Source organism: Myiozetetes cayanensis, unplaced genomic scaffold, assembly GCF_022539395.1.
Source record: "Myiozetetes cayanensis isolate MyiCay16 unplaced genomic scaffold, myiCay2020 scf1, whole genome shotgun sequence".
Lineage (NCBI taxonomy): Eukaryota > Metazoa > Chordata > Aves > Passeriformes > Tyrannidae > Myiozetetes > Myiozetetes cayanensis.
Window position 1 is genome coordinate 92569315 of NW_026086604.1, and position 22010 is coordinate 92591324.

Here is a 22010-nt window from a genome sequence, read left to right on the forward strand (position 1 = left end):
GACTACGACCCTCTAGGATCTACCGTTCAGCCAGTTCTCAATCTACCTCACTGTCCACTCACCACTCACCCAGTTTGCACTTCCTGAGCTTTTCTGTGAGGATATTGTGAAAGACAGTGTTGAAAGCCTTGCTGAAATTGAATCATAAGTTTTCCTTCATACTTTCACTTTGGCAGATAAATGAGTGAGAACCATCACAGGTTTCATTCACTTGTTCAATTACTGTTGCCATAGTTTATCAAATAATTGTGCTGAGTCTCGTTGTGAAGGTGTTTGCAGAATTATGCTCTTGCTTCCAGACCCACTGATATTCAATTAAAATAAGCATTTTTTAATTTGCTGTGAGCATGTGTCAGATCTGCTGGATTTTGTTAATTTTATTTGAGTTCAACCAGTGGGGAGGACTTCTTCAACCCGGTACCTCTTTTCCACTGAGCATAGTTGTGATATTTGAGTGATTCTCGATCTCTCCTTAGTTAAACCTACTTCTGTTATTTCGTGGAGTTTGAGTATTATATTACAACTCACCTCCTCAGCAACATTTAACTATGTGGCAAACTATGATATGACTGTGCAACACAGGTCTTTGTATTGTTTGGTGTTTGTTTTTTTTTTTTTAAGACAAACCTGCAGCTACAACCTTTCTTATCCTTATTTTAACCACAACCTCGCTGTTATCACAGCATGCTGCTCCTGCAAGTTGATGCTAAATTTTTACTCTGTTTTAAGGTCTGCACTACACAGACGTTAACCAACTCTCACAATATACTCATGAAGTCAATGGTTAACTGAAATTATCCTTTATAAGCACATGGAAATTATCCTTTATAAGCACATGTGGTTCTTATACATGAAGATTAAGTAATCTTTGCCAGGCCACCTGTGATTCTCCAGTACAGTTGGGCCATAGCTCAGGACCTGTTGACACTCAAGTCTCTATTTATGCCATCAGACAATGCTGCCTTCTAACTGAAGATGTTTCCCAATTAGATGTAAATTATACGGTTCTATATATAATGTTTAATTAAAGAATGAGCAAATAGTTGTGACAACTGGCAAGATGGTTATTTTGTACCATCTCAGGCTCAGCTACAGCTACAAAAGGGGCATGCAATCAGCAGTTGTCTTTAAAAAGAGCAGTTAGAATAAAATGATTAGTTTAATCAATTTAGACCTATTTTCTTAAACAAATGGAACGCCTAGAATTGCTTACTCTGTTCAGACTGGAAGAAGACTTTGTATGACTAAAAAGGAGAGGTTTCAAGTACCATCCCTTTGTCTTGCAAGGAGGAAATTGTTTAATGTAATTAACATTTTTTTTACATTTACCAAGGAAGTGTGGCTCCCAAATTTACTGATACAAGTGACATCTCATAAAAAGAAATAATTATTTTTGAGCTTTAAAAAAGGTCTAGATAGAAAGTATGCAAGACTTACTTTCCCTCTTGATATGCTTGTAGTTATTTGGAACTTAAGGAACTATTTAGAACATATACTGGTATGGAAGATTGGGAAGTCAGTTTAGCAGAAGACACAAAACCACTTACCATCTTGATAAGAATAGTTTTTCTCTGCATGCTTGTCATACAGCAATTTTTCACAGTGCATAAACAGTTGAACAACATGTGAGTGACTCAGTGTCTTGAAACGTGTTTCTGGAATTTGTAGAATCACACACTATAATCACTTAATCTGCTCCAGGTCAGTTAGGATTTTCTAGCGCATAAATACACAGGCAGAAAACTCATTCCAAGACAAGCTTAAAGCAAAGTGTAAGTGTGACAGGTCTTATTAATTTCCTGTGAAAGCTATCCTTTATTTTTAAAATGCTATTTGTGTGTGGATTTTTTTTTTTAAGGAAAGATGTAATACCAGACTGCAAAGGTTTTCCATGAAGCCCAGCTGAAGCTGGTAAGAATCTTTCCACTGAAGCACACAACATTTAGATTGGGCCATGTTAACAGTAAACTTCTACATTCTTTCTTAAGTGAAGTTAGTTTCTCTTATTACTTGTGAGGTATTTGTTGCCTATTAAAACTTGTAGGTGTTAGCACATTTTGATTCAGGTTCTTAGGCATGCAAAATACCTCATTGTGATGCTTTAATCAAATTAATTGCTTGCTACATTGGGGATCTATTAATTTCAAGTTCTTTGAAATTTGTATAGACCGCTATAGCAGTAATCTTAATCAGCAATATGCATACTCTTATCGCTGTGCTTTACATTACAATGATAGATATTGATTAGGATGTTCTTAATGGATTATCGGATATTATCTGCTGTGCAATTTGTAAGGAATTAAGTTAATAATTTTCTGTTCTGGGATCACAGAAAATTTGATTTTCTCTAATAAGGTATGATTTATAACCAGAGCAGACAAACGATTAGTTTTCTGTGGTGTCCAAGGATAGCATTTCTGAATGTAGTTTGGATATACAGATCTAGAAGAATACAGATAAGAAAGAAATCAGATGTTCGTAGAAATTGTGGCATTCAGAATCAATAGAAACTTAATAATTCTAAGTACCTCTTATGCTAAAACATAAAAGCTTTAGAGATAGCATTACCCAGCACAGTGGTAATGCCTTGCCCAAGACAGTGGAATGCAGCTCTGGCAATCTATGGCTTAAATATTACAAAGCTCTGTTGAATGTTCAAGTAGGTTACTTGACACATTAAAGTGTAACAGTCATACATGATCATTTGATATTAAAAAAACTTCAAATTTCATTCAACAGCTTCCTGTTATTTAAAGGATGTATTCTTTCTTTTCAGCTCTGACTTCAGAGTTAGCCCTGAACTGTCATCTACATTCGCAGTTTGCTCTATGTTTTAGTGACGAGTAATCACGTTGCACGTATTGGACAAGTCTGGGAAGCAACAAGTTGAAGAAGAGCCTAGGCCTCAAAATAAAGTGTATTGAATATGGATTTTGAATATTGAATATTGATATTTAATATTGATAGGTCAGAGCTACACTTTTTCTGCTTCTTTTGACATTTTTCCATATATTCTGCTGTGGACTGAAAGGTTCCTTGTACCTGAGACATGTGTCTATATTTTAGGCCACAAATTAGGACTTATAAATTTAATCTCATTTTATTCAATAAACACCATGCATTTCATACTGAGCCCTATATGGTACATTATGAAGTATATTCTGATTTGTAATTCTTTAATGTCATAAAGTATCTTTGATTAAAATGGCAGAATAAGTCAAGACATGGATTGATCTTGACCAGTTGTCTCCCATTTGCACTCAGGCTTCAAGGTAACTGCTGAAAGAAAGCAGCAATATTGCTTTTAAAGAATGAGCTAGACATGCTGGAAGTTGATTTGGGGTGTCTATTTTGAACCAATATTTTGAGTGTGGTGGTGTAAAATACTGCACTGTTTATATTTGCCAGAAATGATAAATTAATGGATCTGTTCAACTGATTCTGTAGTAGTCGATATATTTTACAATTTTTCTATCAGGATAGAAAAAAAATATCTTCATCCTCATTTTGTTATCTCATGTTTGCATTACAGCTTAACACTGAAAATAAAATTGTCTTTGGAAATTGTGATTACTCCAAAGAATTGATTAAATTCTAAACATCTGAAACAGGATACAAGTCGGCAACTGCATTTGGGTAAATGCATCAAATATACAGAAATGTATAAAACTTAATCATGTCATTTATAGTGAGGCTGTTAATCTGCAAACTGCACTGGAGAACATGTTAAAAATAAGGGAGTCACCTTAACAGTCTGCCCATACTGTTCCTTTACATTAGTCTTCAACTAATTCTGTATCAGTGTGAAATGAATTGGATTTGGTTCATAAGCAGGTTTTGAATATTATTTGGTTCTTACCAGGGCTACACACAGAGTGGTGAAAGTGTCAGACATAAATCATGTTTGCTAATGAACTTTCTAGGAAGCAAGTTATTCTTTTTATGTGGCCAAGAGAAATAACTGAGGTTTAATCAGCTTGGTAAGCGAAACACATATTGTGTCTCTAGCAGATACTACTGAAAGTTAGCATGGAAAAAAATTACAAATTTATATGAACTCCCTCCAAATTATAGCTTTTTCTTTAAGACCCTAAAGGGGTCTTTAACAACGATGCAGAGGCCCTCGAGGCTCTCAGGTCCTGCACCAAAGATTTCATTCATTCACCTACGAGGCAGAAAGCATAGCTAGCTTCCCTTTTTTAGATATTCCTATCTGAGACTGTACAGTCTCATTACTAGGGAAATGCTGTAAAAGGAAATGTTTTGTGACCCCCAGAACAGTAATAGGGATGCTAAAACCCTGAGAATCTCTCTCCCTAATTATTTTTTGTCTATTTTGGATCTGAAGTTAAAGCATCTGGAAGAACAAGCACTTCTGAGACTGATATTAAGTGTTAGGTTTTCCCATGCTCTCTCATTCTTGGTTGATTAGCAGATTAGTGTGCATGAGCAGGGAAAATATCCAGGCCTTGGAGATTTCTCTTATAGATAAATTATTTCAATGAGAACACTTTCTCTCCAGGGAACAGACTACAGAACAAAACAAAACAAACAAACAAACAAACAAAACCCCAACCTTGAAGATTTACATCAGTTTTTGGGAGATAATCCTTTACCAAGAATGTTTGCAAAATATGGTGAAACATTTTCAAAGAATTTGACTGAATGTGTTTCAAGATCCCACTCCTTATCTTGAACAAGGCCATGACACAGCTATTTAAAAAACAGTCTCTGCTCATTAAGTTATCATCTAGGAGCATCCAGCTTAGATCGAAAAAGACAAAAAAAAAAGTCAAGGGTGAAGTATACATACCATGTCTATTTTCAGGAAAGCAACCAAACACAAAGCGATTAAATTCCTCAGCCAAGACCTCACAAGCTGCTACTGGCAGGTCTCAGCTCCCAAATCCTACAAGTCTTATTTGGGTACTGGAGGAGATGAATTTTAATCTTGCAGAGTCCCAGCTGTTTTTGTAGGACTAAGTGCTAGAAGACATCAGCAGTTTACATGCTGAAAGTCTACATGTTTGAAGACTGCAAGACCTCAACAGTCTAGATGCTTGAAGAGCACCCCAACAGTTTAAACACAGTTTCAGATCTTCATGTGTGTTGTGCTGTGCTCACAGTTGGCGGAATAGCTGAAAAGTGCAGATTTGAACAACATGGTTTTAACTACATTGTTTTGTAGCTTAGATTCATGAATTGCAAATTTCACAAGTAAATTTAAATAGTGCATGTGGGTAAAGATTTTCTCAATGGAGGGACCATCACTGACTATTTAGGAGAAGAACACAAAGCAAGTTTAAGTTTAGATATCTTTAATATGTGATTAAAACACAAATAAAAAAAAAAACAACTAAAAATAGACCCAAAGTAGATTTTCTCTAACAAATTGCAGATATAGATAGTTCAGGTGGCTACTGACTATATCTGGTAGACAATATTGCCTGTGCAGCCTTCCCATCTGGACCCTAAGCATGACATAGACATAATGGGTGAAGTCCAAGCACTATTAATGTCACTCAGTTTTGTCATTAACTTTGCAGACCTAATACCTACATCAAAATCTGGCTTGGAGATCACTGACTGAAAGCAGAACAGTGAGGAGCAGTGAGTAGTTTTCTGTGACTCCCTTGTCTATGGCCGACGTAGTCAATTTGGCTGCGTTTTGGAATATCATCAAACTTCGTCATGGGAGCATTGTCAGAAGACAGTCTGACTATTGGGTCCACAGAAAACCACACTTCACTGAACATTAAAGATGCACTATGGATTATAGTCACTTTGTGTGGTTATTTTGGTATCAGTCATAGAGCTTTGACAATTTTCAGTGATGTCAGTGAAACTGTGAAATAGCACAACTATGTCTGGCAGCAGACAGTGGGGAACAAAACAAGACCAAAAAAACCCAACAAAAGCTTCAAATAAAACCAGTGCACATTATGCAGAAATTGCCTTGGCATGCAGGTCATTGGTGATTTCATTTGTAAGTAATGTTTTGATTGTCACAGATTATATGTTGCTCTCATCCCCCTGACATTTGTTGTGCAGCGGGATTGATTTTTGTGCTCCAGTATGAAAAGGTCACTTTGATCAATGCAGTGTAATTGGCACTAAATTAGGATCATATCAGGTTATTTTGCTATTTAATGATGAAATATTAAAGAATAGCATGGGAAGATTGCAGGCACTAAAGTGCACTTTAAACCTGGTGTAATGATGTTTTATTTTGTGGGAAAAATGGAGAGAAAAACAACTAAAGTGCAGAAAATGACTGTGATGTATTGGAAGACTGGCCTGGAATTACATATTTTCACTTGAAATAGACTGAAAGCCCCAGACATAAAACTCCAAACCCAGCAGTCAGTCCTGAATACCTTATACACAGACAGTCCTTCTTTAGAAGCTTTAATGATGCTCATTATGTACTAGTTACATGTGTTAAGTCTTTACAATCTGTATGTAATGACTGGGCAAAAGTAGATTGCTGAAGTTATACACTGAGGCCTTGGTTCAGGGCAACATTTGAGACATGTCTGGCCACCACTAAACTCGAAAGCAAACAATTAGGCAAGTACTCTATGTACACCTGTGTTGGATAGTTATAAGCCCTTCATGTGTTTCCCAAACCATGGTACAAATGTGTCAGAATTATTCAGAAGGGCTGCACTTAAGCCTTTCTTGTTTTTCAGAAGAGATACTTTTGCAAGTGTTCTACTTGTGCTAGTTTCTAAATCCACAAGTTGATTGCTTCATTCCCTCCTCGTTTTAAGAAAACTCAGTATTACACTATTGATATTTGTAGAACAGTCTCTGTAGTTTAAAGCCAAGGTTAACATCTTAACCTTTTAAGTTTGTACTCCAGCTAAATAATGTACTTAAGGAGAGCAGAGCTCCAATGAGATTTCCTGCAACATTGGCTGCCTTTAAAGAGTAATCTTTTGATTAAGATTTTCTAAAGACTGGGTGCAGAACATACCAATGTTCTCTGGCTTAACAGTGAAACTCTCCTAAGGTGGGTGATGAGAATTAGCTATCAATTGTCATGTTCAGACACCAGGCTTGATAGAATTGAAATTGAAATCTGAATGCTCAGATCCTAGTTAAAAAACAAAACAAAACAAAACAAAACAAAACCAAAACAAAAAAACAAACCAAAACATAAAAACATCAACAACAAAACAACTAAGAAACCACCAAAAAAACCCCAGACCAAACAGAAAAACCTCATCCAGTTTCAGGTAAAGCTGTTCAGTCAATAATCACTGAATTCACAATCATTTTTTTCAATAAATTCAGTAGACCGTGTCTTAGATAGTGCATCCTTTGGAAAAAAAGAAAATTCTATATAATCTTTAAGAACATTGATTAAATCTGAATCTATCTGTTCATATATTTTTTTTAAAAATCTAAGCATGTGCTGATGGGTTCCACAAACTCAGATGCTTCCCATTTAATAAGGACATATTTAGAACATGAGTTTTGTCAATATTTTTTCAGACTTTGCATCTAAATAATGATAAGCATCATAAGCAGTGTTAATAGTGTATGTTATTTTCTCCACTGTAAATACATACTCTCTCCAATTATTCTGAAATGTTGCTGAACAAGAGCAAGCAGCATAAGATTATACTTTTAAATGCAGCTAATGTTGCAAGAAATTTGTTTGAAGCTTTGCTGCCATTAAGTATGTTATCTAGCTATGGCATGAACTTTAAACTGCTAAAATATTAACCTTGTAAGTACCATAGAAATATTATTCTAAAGCTATTAATATTGTAAAACAATAAAATTGAAATTATATCAGTCATGTGATGTAACTGTGAATGGCTTATTTAAATTTATGTAGCAGACAATGTTAGGCCTAATCAATCCTTAAGACTTCACTCACTTTCACTTTACACTGTTCTTATTAAGTCCTTGAGCTACTGGCCACATTTTGGATTTAGCTTAAAATATGTCTTTTAAAGTCTATTTTGAGATGAAAAAAACCCAGACATTTATTGGACTTCAGGCACTTTGCTTATGTATGAGTGATCCACTCAGAAGGAACACTGTTTATCTGTGGAAAGACAGATCATGTCGCGATCAAGAGGAAGTCATCAAGAAACGTATTGAGGAGATTCAGGAGCTGCATGTGGGAGAGATGTGCAGGTGTAGGCAGAAGGAACATGTTCCAGATGTGGCTTATCCCACAATCAAGGCCATGATATGCACTGATATTATATGTGTGTTTGACCTCCCACTGCTCATGAAGAGTTTGCTAGTAAATAAGGAATGCCATGAAATAATTTCAGTAGTGGAATGAGAAGACCAGTGACTTATGGTAAGCATTTCTGATATTTCACTTTAAATTCATATTTAAATTTGATAGAAAACAATACCTCAGATATTATTAAAATCATGGATGCATATTTTTATAATGGGATTGAATTAATATTGTAAAACATGCAAATAAAGGAAAGTTCAGTTCAATTTTATTTAGTCAAGCTGAAGTGAGTCACTATGCATATCATGTTAGATTTCTTAAATTCTTTAAATAAAACCATTATTTATAACTAATTAACTAGCTAAATCTATTTTAATACTACCACATCTAAAACTCATAATCGAAAATATTAATGTAGAAAGATGAAACTCCACCACAAGAGGGCAGCAGGAATAAAAAAGGGCATGTAGAAAAATACTGAATAAATAATGTTGTAGCTATATGAACTTTTACCCATGCTGAAACCTCCATCCTGCCTGCCATTAATATTAAAAAATAAATTGTTTCACAAACCTATGTGTACATGCTTCTCAACAGTTGTATATGAAACATCTTTGGATGACTTTATACAATGCCATTCAAAGCTGATGGTGTTAGTGATGACACGATTTATTTTAGCTAGTAGTAGTAGTATGGAGTATTTGCATCTCTCTGCACTTTGTAAATCAATGTATACATCTATTTCTGTTTCACATTTGTAGAGAACTTACAACTTTTCAGGGATCATTTGCCTTTTAGCTAGCAATCAGATGTCTGGAAATATGAAAGTCCTTGTACAAATTAGGAAAAAAGGGACTATTTTTTTTTTTTCCCTGTATTACTCAATTACTCATCTGGATGCTGAGAACTGATCTGGTTTACTGCAGCTCCTGTTCTATTCTGTCTCCATGCAGTTACTTACAGTAGGTACACCATGCCTGGGCTCCGACGCACTCTCACCTGAGCAGACCAAATCTCTCACACGAGCAAGCAATCTGCCGTAATTTACGTACAGGTCTCTGGTCCCATTTGCTTCACATAGGCAGTGTGCCTGGGACTGAGCGATGAGGTATGATGTCATTTCTCCCGAGTTGGTTAGCACTTACAGCAGCCAGCTGTTAAATGGGTCAGTGGGTGAGGAGTACGGAGAGGCAGCCGCAGAGACATCGATCAAGGCAGCACGTTCATCTTCCATCTGCAGGGAATTCTGTGCTGCTTCCCCCCAGCCCTGTAACAGCACGTGTTGGCAGAGAAACAGTTGTTAGCCACATCCAGAATGGGAATATCAGACACAAAACCAAATGTAGGCCACAGATCTCACTGCAGCTCTGTGCTCGATCCAAAAAGGGTTTCAGGCAGCAGCAGGAACTCTTCAAACAAACTGGTGAGCTGCAGATGGTGTCTTTAGATGGTAGTCTCATCATAAATGGGTCCCACGCTGAACAAGGCAGGGATGGGGGCACTGTGAGGAGCATGGGTGGGGATTGTGGCACAAGGATCAGGGATAAGCATATTTGATGACCGAGGAAGGAGCAGAGGACCCACTAACAGTACTGCTGTGAAGAAGTTTAAGCTCCTGTGCTAGCAGGGTATTCAATCAATGCATCAAACCTCCATATGCCCCTTTTTTCTTCTGATACCACTGTACAAAGTCTCCCCACATTTTCTTCTTTGATTCCTGACAAGACATGGTACTATTCCTACTCCCTCCAGTCCGTCTGGAGGCTACAGTAGCTGGGGGCAGAGGAGGGTTGGACTGTAGGCATGGATGTGTTTTTAGCCAAGGGCCACATTTAGATAACTGTGTAACCTTTGCATTACCTGCCCCAGGCCTCTGAAGGTGTTTGGCATGGACACACAATGAATAAAGGACGGAAAGTGTCAATGACTGAACCAACAAACTCATTCCTTGTTGTAGTGCATAATTGCATCCTATCATCCTATCCACAGTTTTTAGCATGTCTCACTGAACTTAATAATGCCATAAACAGCTTATTTAAAAAGGTAGGACCAGACTCTTTTTTCATTTGTAGTGATGTGGCCATTTATAAGTTTGGGGGTTAGGCTTTTTTTTCTGTCTACTTTCTCAGTATTAAGAGTTGTTACCTCTTTGTTTTGGCACTTTGGGATAACCATCTGTAAAAACTTTTGAGTTCAAGTGGGTGGGTCAGTTTGTAAGACAAAGATTGAATTCCCGGAAAATGAATACTTCAAAAATATCACTTTCACTCCTGATAAGGGATCTTATTACGGGTCTCATAGATAAAATGAAAGGCTCTAACTCCATCTAATGTTCAAAAAGCTGAGCACCCAGCATCTGTGTAATCTGCTTGCAAAATATGACAGCTTTGCTATGATACAAATATTATTTTCTTACTGTCATGGTTACACAACATAAAAACCATCTGACCAGCACTCACAATATCATACAACATAATGGAATGCAGCACAGATTCTTCACTGTAATTGTAATAGCCATTTCTTTTTCAGATTTTTTTTAATTCTTAATATTGTTTTAATGGACTGGCAATATTCACTTTTTTTTCATGAATCAGCTAATTTCAGTAACTATAAGGATAAAAGATAAAAGTTTTTGGAAGACCACAGTGAAATCAGAGTGATGAAAAACAAGATTAATACTTCTGTTACAACTAGCATTTCCAGCTCATTCTTAGCATTTCATCTGCTTTTGAAACAAATTAGTACCCCCCAAAAGCTTTACTAACACTATATATGTAACATACCACAATTAATCTGAATATTTTGCTATCATGCTCTTTACATTACAGTAAATCTCAACCAAATACTGTAAAAAGAGAAACTTTATGTGTGTTTACAGATAGAACTCAGACCTATAAATGGACATGCATGGGTACACACGCATCCTTTTCCTTCAAGCCTATCTTCTTGTATTCAAACACAAATTTGAAAATCTATGAGCCACAATAATATTAATTCCCAGTTTCTTTGACCCCTCATAAAACAAAAGAAGAATGAGTGTTTGGCTAAAAGGATTCTAATGATGCCTTTGGACTCTTATGTTCACGTAATGACTAGTAGAAAGATTTATATGCCCTGTATAGGTATAATTAGACACCCACAAACCCATTGACCCTGACGAGGTGAAGAGCTCTCCTGCTTTTTGTTTCAGCAGTTGAATCAATACTTGCACGTTTTACCACTGTGGAGTGAAATTGAGGAAATGAAAATCTGATAATTTTGCTCCCAGTGCAGTCTAGACAGAGGAGAGCAGTTTTAGTCCTTGACAGGAAGATCTATTTCCAGTTACTCAAAAGGCTAGTGTCAATTTTGAAACTTCTCTTATTATTGATTTTCAGTTTTTCTAAAAAGGATGTTTTTCTAAAAAGGATGTTTGGAAATATTAGTCCCAGTTACAATATAAGCTTATGTCTGTTTCACAGGTTGATGAAATCATGGTTTAATTTTGGTCTCAGTCACAGGATATTTCTACCTAAAGACTTTTGTAACAAAATATGCTACTGAAGAAGTTAACTGAAGAAGTTAATTTCAATGTGTCTTCTAAATCTACATAAGTTAGAACAGATCTTGATATGCAACAGTACAGGTTCATCTAGTGCATATGAAGAAACTAAATGGCCAAAATATCTAAAATAAATATATTTCGGCAGAATCATAATATGAATGAGTCATTACCTTTGTTTGAAATGTATTGCTTTTTGTGTGGGTTTTTCTATGTGTTTTGTTTATAATAAAAGAAATAATTACTCATAGGTGTAAAAAAAAGGCAAGAATATTAAATAGAAATACTCATTCACAACAGTTGGACTTGAAGCATGGGGCAATACATTTAAATTGCAAAGCAAAATAATAACAGATTGCTGTAATTTTGGAAGAAGTATCAGAAAATTGACAATGTTAACTTTTTATTTACTATGGTGAACAGTTTCAATGCTATATACTGTATTATGTATGGCTATTCTCATTGATTTTACTTGATCATATTAATAGATTCCATTGATTTTAATGTTCTGTCACCTAGTTTTTACCTGTAGTATCACATTGTCTCATGTACTGTTTTTATTGTAGAAGTTCATAATGTGTTGAAAACAGATATAATTATAGGGGATCTGAATAAAATTTCAGCAGAATCAAAAATCCTCAAGACCCCTTAAAGACAAAATAGAAGTCATTTTATATGTACAGACTAAGAAGCTTAGGATTAGAATAGCACAGATGGTTCGAGTATTAACCAGAAATTACTTTTTGCACACACACACAAATGTGTCAATAAGTAAGCTACTATAGAAATAAATAAACCACTTTTCTAATTCATTAAGAGAACAGGAGTTGGTTCCAGGGGTGCATCACATGCCTTGTTTTAATGCTCTGCTTTGTGTAAGGAGAAATCAAGGTGTAATACTTTGATATATAATCAGTTCTGAAGGCTTTGAATTACGTTGGTATCTCTTTCGGCTTGTTGTTTGGCAATGCTTATTGACTTCCCCAAAACAGTTCACACTGGAAGTAATCCGTGATATTTTTTTTTGTCTGTGCCTATAACATGCTCCTGAGAGAGACACAGCTTTTGGGGATAAAAAAGTAGATATTAAATATGCATATCAGGACATGCATTTGCTTTTTACAGCTGCATTTCCTGCCAATGGAATTTTATTAAGCATAAATTAACGAAGTTTTAAGACTCTCAGTCCTTACTCCCACAGGGCTAGTAAAGGTAAAATTCTGATTTAATAAATCCTTCAAACAAGAAATAAACACATCTCCCTCCCACCCCCGATCCCAACCCTACAACTCTTATGCATTTAGAGTTGACCTTCCTGCATGTATTGAATGGTTCTTCATTTGGTTGTACTTGAAATCGTCAGTACTGGTACAACATTTTTCCAAGCATGCCTTGAGTCACAAAGTCCTGTGAATTTTGTTAATTGAAAAGGTTGAATTCATCTCCTTCAATCACATTTAATTAATTACCTGATATGGAATACTGTCTCATGGAACCCTGAGGTCACACAAAATCTAAGATATTTATTGTTCACATATTGGTGGGAGTTACCTTAGATTATCTAAGTTTTTGCCTTTACAATAAGGTAGGTGATTATTTGAAAGCATTTGTAAATCATGATAAAATTAGGTTAAGCGCAGTAGTACTTAACCTATTAAGAGTGTCTCTGAGATATGTCTTAAAAAGGGCTAGTTTAGACCAGATACAGAATGATTACTTCAGCTAGATGCTAAGGATGCTGGGTAGTTGCAAATTACTCATCAGTTATTTGTCATGAATTTTCACTCCTTCTTCAAGGTAGCACAACAAAACTGATGTGGGGATGTTGTTTATTTGCTCTGTTTTTTGCAACTGTTGTTTGTTTGGGGGCTTTGTTTGATTCTTTGCTTTTATAAAGTAAAATAAAAATGCTGTAAATTGTCCCTACCAGTAAGGAAATGTACTTTTCTCCCTTCTGCTTTCAGTCATTCAAGATAAAAGCTTTTCAGTAAGTAATTAAAAATCAAAATTCTCTCATTTTTTTCTACACATTTTGCATTATGTATTCAAAGCAGTAACTTATAAATCGCAAGCAAAAACCAAAAAGTGATTTTATATTTTACCAAAGTAAACCTTATTTGTGCTCAATACTTAAAATTCAAGGCAGGTGGTTTTTTTTTGCCTTCTGGAAGAATTACTGAGTGTAGTTTTACCACAGAATGTCATTACAATACATAAAACCATCTTTTTCCCACATGTGTGTTAATGACGTGAAAAAATTCTAGAAATATAAGGGCAAAGATGCATGTAGCTTAAAGGAATAGTTGAAAGCCTATTTATTGCTAAATAGATTATCTGCTAATGCAAAATTGTTCCTATTGTGAGTGCCATTTTATTTTTCCATGTTTAAGAAGCAAAATGTAATGTTGTGTAGCTAGTGATTTTTAAATCAAGGTTAAGAAAAGCAAGGTGAAAACCAGGAGCAAAATACTTTTGAAGTGAAACAGCATAGTGTGTTGTGAGTCCCTGCCCATTCACAGGCTAGATGCACTCTGACAGTGAAACGATTCCTCTGTCCTGCATATGAGCTCCTTGAATTAAAACAGGAGCTGCAAACAGCAAGCAGTCCCTCTTCTGTATATCCCATCCTGCAAACTAATTTAAGAACTACATATTGTCTCTTGCCTGTGCAGTTTAAGGAAGAACAATGCAGGATAATGAAATAAGAATACAACCTAAAGTCCTCTTAGTTGATGCTACTGTCCCCTAGTGCGATCAATTAGCTAACACCAATTTCTGTGCTTCAAGTACAAAACTTGTCCCCTCCTCACCCTTGCCCATGAAGGAAGGGTTTAGGCATTCTCAGTGTGTAGAAGTACTGCCTTCCTCATCCCTCCACCCCTTTGTTTTGTTAAGTACAGGAATAGAAAACAAAATCAAGTTGTATGGTTTACACCCACTCTACTAATTCACTTCAAAGGGTAAGTGAAATTTTGCTGTTTTAAGAACTATTATTTAGAAAAGAACCATTAAAGAACACCTTTATTTTTTAGAATTACATCCTCCATTTTCAGATATACTGTCCCTGCTTCTGCTGCTCATTGCTGAAGTGGGTGTATAACCAAAGAGATCACCTAATCTTGGCAGAAATTCCTTTGAGTAAAGTGATATAATGTGGATGCTGAATTAGAGAGAGAACAAGAAATGTACAGAGAATATGAAGAATAGGAGAATCAGGTCTAAACTTACCCTGATGCTTTGCACAAACACGCATCCACACCAGTTTAGAGAAAAGTTCCTATTTCTCAGTTATTTCCTAAATGTAGTCCCTGTGCAGCCACCTACCAGACTCTATGTGCCATGACCATGTGTCCTTAGCACTCAGACAGCTCACCAGTTTCTGTACAGAGTGGGTAACATCTAGTGGATTAAACTGGCCAAAACTGATCCAAGCATGACAAAGTGCAAAGGCTCAACTGTTTTTTAAATAACATGTAATAAACGTATGTTAATTATGCAATTGAACATCATTCGTTACACTCTCAATGGATGCTGGAAGGAGTAATTCGTATCTTTAAAAGTCCATAATTACACAATTATACAATGGTCTGTAATTGCAAACAATTGTGTAAATACATAATTGAAAATTAAAAAAATCTGTGTTGCATCAGATATAGCATAATAGGGACATTACTGTTGAAGTGAACTAACCATCTCAGATGAAAGGTTGTGCATTCATGTACTCAGCCTCAGTTCTCCATTAGAAAAGACATCTGCTGTTTGTGGGTCTTGGAAATTATAAAGTAAAAACACAAGTTTGAATTGGAGTTAAATAAATTGTATTTTTGTTTATTTTTCAGTGGAAGCAAAAGTTCTTGCCTTCAAATAAAGAATGGTTTTCAAACAAACAAAAAGGTTAGGCTGAAAGCAAGCTTTATGCCCCATAACTGATTAAGGAATGAATGAACATTTTTTATTTGAAATTAGTTCTTTCCTACAGTAAAGTGGGTAAACTCTTCAAGTAAGTAAGATTTTGTCTCAAAACTAGGGGAAAGGTAGCAGGAGGGTAGGAGTAGGCTAGTTCAGTCTAGAATAGTTAATAAATCGTTCCATTATACCCATACGTTTTAATGACCATGGTGAACTGAGGTCTAAAAATTTAAGAAATATAGTAACAATTTAAACTGAGTTTGTCTGCTGCTGAGAACTCTCAGTGGAACCTGGGGTTTAAGGCTGAAATTTTCATTGGTATGAGATTTAGGATACATTTTGGTGATACGTCATATGAACTTCCCTATGAGAAAATGCCTTTATACCTAAAATTAGCATTTGTATTGAGAGACAAATTTAAATCCAGTAGACTTTTTTAAAAATAACATTGAGATAAAATTAACACATCATGATGGAAATATCTCTTACTCTTTACATGAAACATAGGTAGTAATTTCTGTGCCATGGAGGGTTCTAAAGGTAATTGTCTCTGCCTACCTCACATGGGTTAAACAGCACATACATGTGCTTTTCCAAACTGTTAACTGGAGAGAATTTCCTGATTCTTTCAACCAGTAATAAACACTCACCTACACATATGTGAGTGAATACGCACACCCACTTATATGGGGCAAACTTTTGTAAAGTTGTCTTGAGCTCTTTTGAAATATTTTTTTTTCTGTATTGTTCTTGTTGAGTGATCCAGTCATGGCACAACTACATTTGCTGTCACCACTATTGCAAAATGCTTTAATGATGTTGTTCATTATAGAAATATAAAGGACAATCCTCACACTGAAGTCTACAGCCTTTTCCAGAACGTGTAATGGATTCATAGTAGCACAGCACTCATCCAGATGACAATAAAGGAAATAGGTGTTCTTTAACAGCAAGTTTTATCTATTGAATCTCTTATCTACATTGTTAAAAATTTTGTTTCTTTGCTTAGGAAACAAATCTAAAAAACTCAAACAAACAGGCTTAAGTTACAGCTAGATTTATCATATTAAAATAAAAGAATGCAATTTCTTAGTTCAGTCTGGACAAACAATAAACAAACCGCAGTCCCTGCCACCTTTTTAATTATGAAAACAGCTCAGCTATGTTATCAATCCATCTTCCTGTCCTGTTTCCTGCTTACATTTCTATCTTTGTACTTTTCTCCCTCCTAACGTTGTGGTACTCTTAAAGGTTAAGAAGAAATACCTGTCACTCCTTCTTCTATAGAGTATATACATGGGATAAAATTTTAATTAGAGAATGCTGAGTCCAACAGATGAATTCTGCACTGAGTACTAAAAGTCACAGGATTAAAATGCTTAGTTTTTACAGTAAGAAATGTGTAGTCTATCCCAAACCAAAAAAAAAAAAAAAAAAAGTTTTTTTTTTTCTTCAAATCTCTGCCTTGTAGTGCCATATTTCTTTCATTATTCAACCCAATGTTTATGCTATCAAAGGTACTGGCCAGAAGCAGGAATGTGGTTGCTCATGTCCATTGGTCAATTTAATGTAGAACAAAGACAGAGGTCTTGAAATGGATTATAAAAATAAAATTGAAGAGCAGTGGAAGAGGTTCATTAAACTACCTCAATTGGTAGGTAATCTTAATTTGTTCATTGCACCAGCTGAAGCCTTTTTTGGGCATAAGATTTAATTCCCAGATATCAAAGCTTACAGCATAGATTTCTGATTGAGTAATGGGTGTTTTTACTAAATGTTTGAAACGAAACATTTCCTTCTCAGACCTTGTTTATTCTTACTTTCATGTCTGGAGATTTTCTCATCCTCCAGTTCACTTGGCTCCTTTTTGTTAGGTAGCAGAGTCAATGGAAGACATCTGCACCATGTGAACTTGAAGGTGTGTTGAGATTTGACTCTGGTCTTCCTTTTACTCAATATTTATTGCCTTCACTGTTTCCCTGTAGGGAATGCAGATATTAGAAGATCAGAGAGAGTTATGTAGGTGCTTACCACAACAATTTTAATATAGCAGGTTAGGATTTATTTCCAGCCATTGGCTCTAATGGAAGTAAAAAAATGTGTCCTTGAAGCTAAAATTAGCAAGGTAAAATGCTCCAATGGAATTGAAAAGAACATGCTTCTGCTGATTATGTATGTACAGCAAGTAAGTGTCATCTTCATATGTATGCCTAGTCTAACAAAGACTCAACAGTGACAAAAATTAATTTAGACTACAATTAATGATGAAAAATTGTTTAGAACACTATAAACTGAGTCCATTTCCAGGTTCTGAAATAAATAATCTTGGTAAAAAATGGTATAAAACCTTTAAAAATATCGTACAAGAGTACATAAAATGGGAATTAGTTATAGATGGATAGAAGGCAAAATATTCTTAATCATACTTAGCAATTAAATGTTTCCATAAATACCAAAGGAAGCATCCCAGTTCGTGAGGGAAAAAATCATTTGTGGATTACTGTTGAGGTTAGATGCACTGGTTGGAGTATGGTGCTACTAGTCCCAGGGTTGTGGGTTCGATCCCCATATGGGCCATTCGCTTAAGAGTTGGACTTGATGATCATTGTTGGTCCCTTCCAACTCAGAATACCATGTGATTATGTTCTGTGAATTTTTCACTGTCTTTAATACCACTGATACACAGTGGTTGCTGGTAACAAATCAACGTTATTACACAGTTGATACATTAATTTTATAGCTGAAGTATAGATCTGAGTCAAGCAGCAGTGGTTTTAGCAGCCTAATAAAATAACTATTGCTAGTCCTTTGCAAATGCTTACTTAGAGTGTCTCCTGCTCTTTGCCACTCACAAATGTTATATGCTTTGAGCAACTGGGTTTACAGTAACATATCAGTAAAAACTCAATCTGAATCAAAACTAAGATTTACTAATTGAGACCAGATTTTTCAAATTGAATCCATTACTGTGGATTCCTATGTGTTCTATCCTTATAAATTACACTGCCTTCAAAGAAGAGATATATGGGATAAGTACAAAGATCTGAAGTTAACATGATCAAGAGGAAGACAAAAGGACTTGCTCTATTTCATAGTTTTTATTTAACAGCAAGTGGTATCTGAAGCGTAAGAGACCATAAGAAATACCAGGGGACTACTCTACTGGCTCATGATACCTGTCAACAGGTAACCTCACACCTCTGATGAGGAATAACCTGTAATTCTCTCCCTCTTTCCCCTTTTCTAGATTTGCTAGGTTTCTAGAGAATTAAGACAAAAGCAAAAACGTCTGAAAAGATGCTTTCCCAGAAATAGATAAATGCATATATGTGTTCATATATATGTAAATCTGTAAAATCCTTCACTATATTTACTCTGTCTGAACTGTTGGGCCAGGGACATGGGAATAGGTTGTGATTACAGTCCATACATGTTTGAATGGCAAACACCAATGTCCTACACAAACACATGGATTCTCACAGCAGAAATGAGATGGAATTAAGACAAAGGAAAATTTGAATTCCAGGGGGGAAAACCACTTTCTGTTATACTTTAGTTTTAATAACTAGTTATACTCTAGAGCGTCGTAATCTCCTCAGGGAAGTGAGTCTTTTGTATTGGGATATATTAAAGTCAGATGGATAGAATCTGCTGGTTATATGCTCGGAGAAATGATATTGGCAAAGAGAAAACTTTCCACTAACATTTTTTATTATTTTAATGTGTTATGAATTTTCCTCAGAAAATATCTTGTATTGAACAAAGTTCTTGCAGTCTTACCAATGTTAATCACATTCTTTTGCATTGTTTAAGCAGTTTGAAGCAAATCCTTCTGTGATCAGTATATCTCATTCTTCCAATGAGTATCACTTTCCTGTGCTGAAAGTATGTAATGTAGAAACTCAGGCTAGGCAGATCTGCCTACCCCTCAGTTGTCTAATAACCAGGTGCACCATATTTGAGATAATAAAAGAGGATTTGATCATGAATGTATTTGAAGATTTTTACTGAAAGCATCTAAAATTTAAGCAACACCTATAGATACACCTTATATAGTATGTGTTAATTAAAAATTTAAAATACCTTTCCAATACATATTTTATTAATTTTTGTCTCTCCTATATGGGGAATATTATTAATTCACTATACCTGTGTGTATTCCTAGTACTGAAAATACAACAGATTTATTAACAGAACAGTTTTCTAGGAAGTTACTGTATGTCTTCTCACCTGCAGAAACTCTGGAAGGAGAATTTACACCTCATAGGAAGCAGCTTCCTCATTTAGTCTGGCAAAGGTCTGAGGAATACATGGCAATTTTAGCAGCAACACCACTCTAGTAATCTATCAGTAATCTCTAGGAACTAAATACTGATAGTAGGAAGTAGCTATAAATCCTTTTAATTTTTCAGTTATTCTTAGTAGATGTACATTTTCTTTTTATAAAGAAAATATTCGAAATACATATTACTTTGGCATGTAATTACTGTTTCAAGTAAGGACTTTGTAATATAAGAAATGACAGATATCCTTATATTAATGTACAACATACTGAAAGAAGAGAGAAGCAAACTTTTCTTTTCACTGTCTTTTAAGAAAATTAATTGTCTTCAGTGATTAACAAAGAACTATTTGTAACTGAATATAAAAGGTTTCCCATTTTATAGTTTCTCAGAAAAGCTCTTCATGAAAACATTGCACTTCATAATATAATAGTGAGGCTAAACTTCTATCCAGCTTTCTTTGAAAATACACCTGTTTCTCAAGATGGTTTAGTATACGATGTGGAAAACCTAAAATACATCCTTTAAATATGTATTGAAGTGCATGTGCTGAAGAACAGACCAAAATGAGTTATTCTTCTTGTCTAAGACTATTTTTACACTATGATACTTCTAAGAGAACATCTTCTTAAAATGTGGCCTAAAAATAAAACTTTTAATCTGTTTTTTTTTTTTTTTTGCAGATTGTTTTTTTAATCTGTTAAGATTACTTTTACATAGTTATGTGTGACATTAATTTGGCCCTGGAAATGCAAGGTGGCATTAACTAATCTTCTATAATCAATTTAAAAAGAATGTCCCCCATGCTGGGACCCTGGTAAAATGTCTTTACTGAGCTGAAGTTGGAAGTTTTGGGAAAACCCTTATATTACTAAGAATAATGCTTTCAATGACATTCAGTGAGCAAATGATACACTGCTAAACATAGGCTTTGAATACGATTCACGTTGTTTTACGTGTGGTTTGTAATTAATTGCAAATGATTCATGATCTTAAGTTTCCAAATCAAAAAGAAATGCAGACAGCTGATTCATATTTTTTATGGTGAACAGTAATTTGTACCTAATGACTAGTAAAGTGAAATTACTGAGTGTGCTCAACTGAATTTCCTGAATACATCAGTGGGAGTTTTATAATTTTACAGTCAGCATGATATATTCAGAATCAGTTTAAAAAGTGACATTTGTTTCAGATTAGGTTTATAAATAAAATTAGAACTGAATTGGCGGTATTTTCATTTTAATCCCTTTTACTCAGGGATATATAATTTTGCTTTTATGTCTCTTTACATTAATTAGAAATAGCAATTGCAGGCACAAGATTAAAACTAACATTACATGTCAGCCTCCATGAACAAGGAGGGTATTGTCTGAACGGAAAATTAACTATTCTTTCAGTTAAAAGAAACAAAATAAACCAAAAACTACTTACTGCTTTTCTTTCATCTTTCCTGTGGATCAAGACAGGATTTCACTCCTGAGAAAGATAAGCCCAAAAACTTGTAATAAGCCTGTGCATGTGCAAGCATTCTGGTTACAGACTTGTTTCATATCTATTTCCCGTCTAGTGTCTCCAGCTATAGCACAGATGGGTATCACAGCATCTTCTCCCACCAACCAACCTACAGATGTCTCTCCAAAGAATGCTGCAGCCCTGGTTTTGCCACACTTCTATTTTGCAAAATCTCTGTGTTGGTTATGCCCGGTCATGCCTGCTATGGAGCCAGGACACAGCCCTGGAGTTTGTGCAGATTTGGGAAACAATCCCAGGTTCCTTTGTACCAAGAAGGCCGTTGGACAGTTGCAACAATAACAGAATTTCTGCCTCTACTCCTCCGAAAAATTTGGCTTTGAGCTATCAGTTTTTCCTCTTTCAACCATGCTTTCTTGAACAAGTCCAGTAGAATGAACATGTCCATTCCTCAACATGCTCTGCCTAAACCAGCATGTCCAGGACCAACTCCCTCCTGAAGCGCACCTAGGGGTAGGCACCAAGTGTCCCTGATGCCCATGATGCTAGGGAGAGAGGTCTGGCATCCCAGCCAAATACCCAGCCCCACAGACTAAAG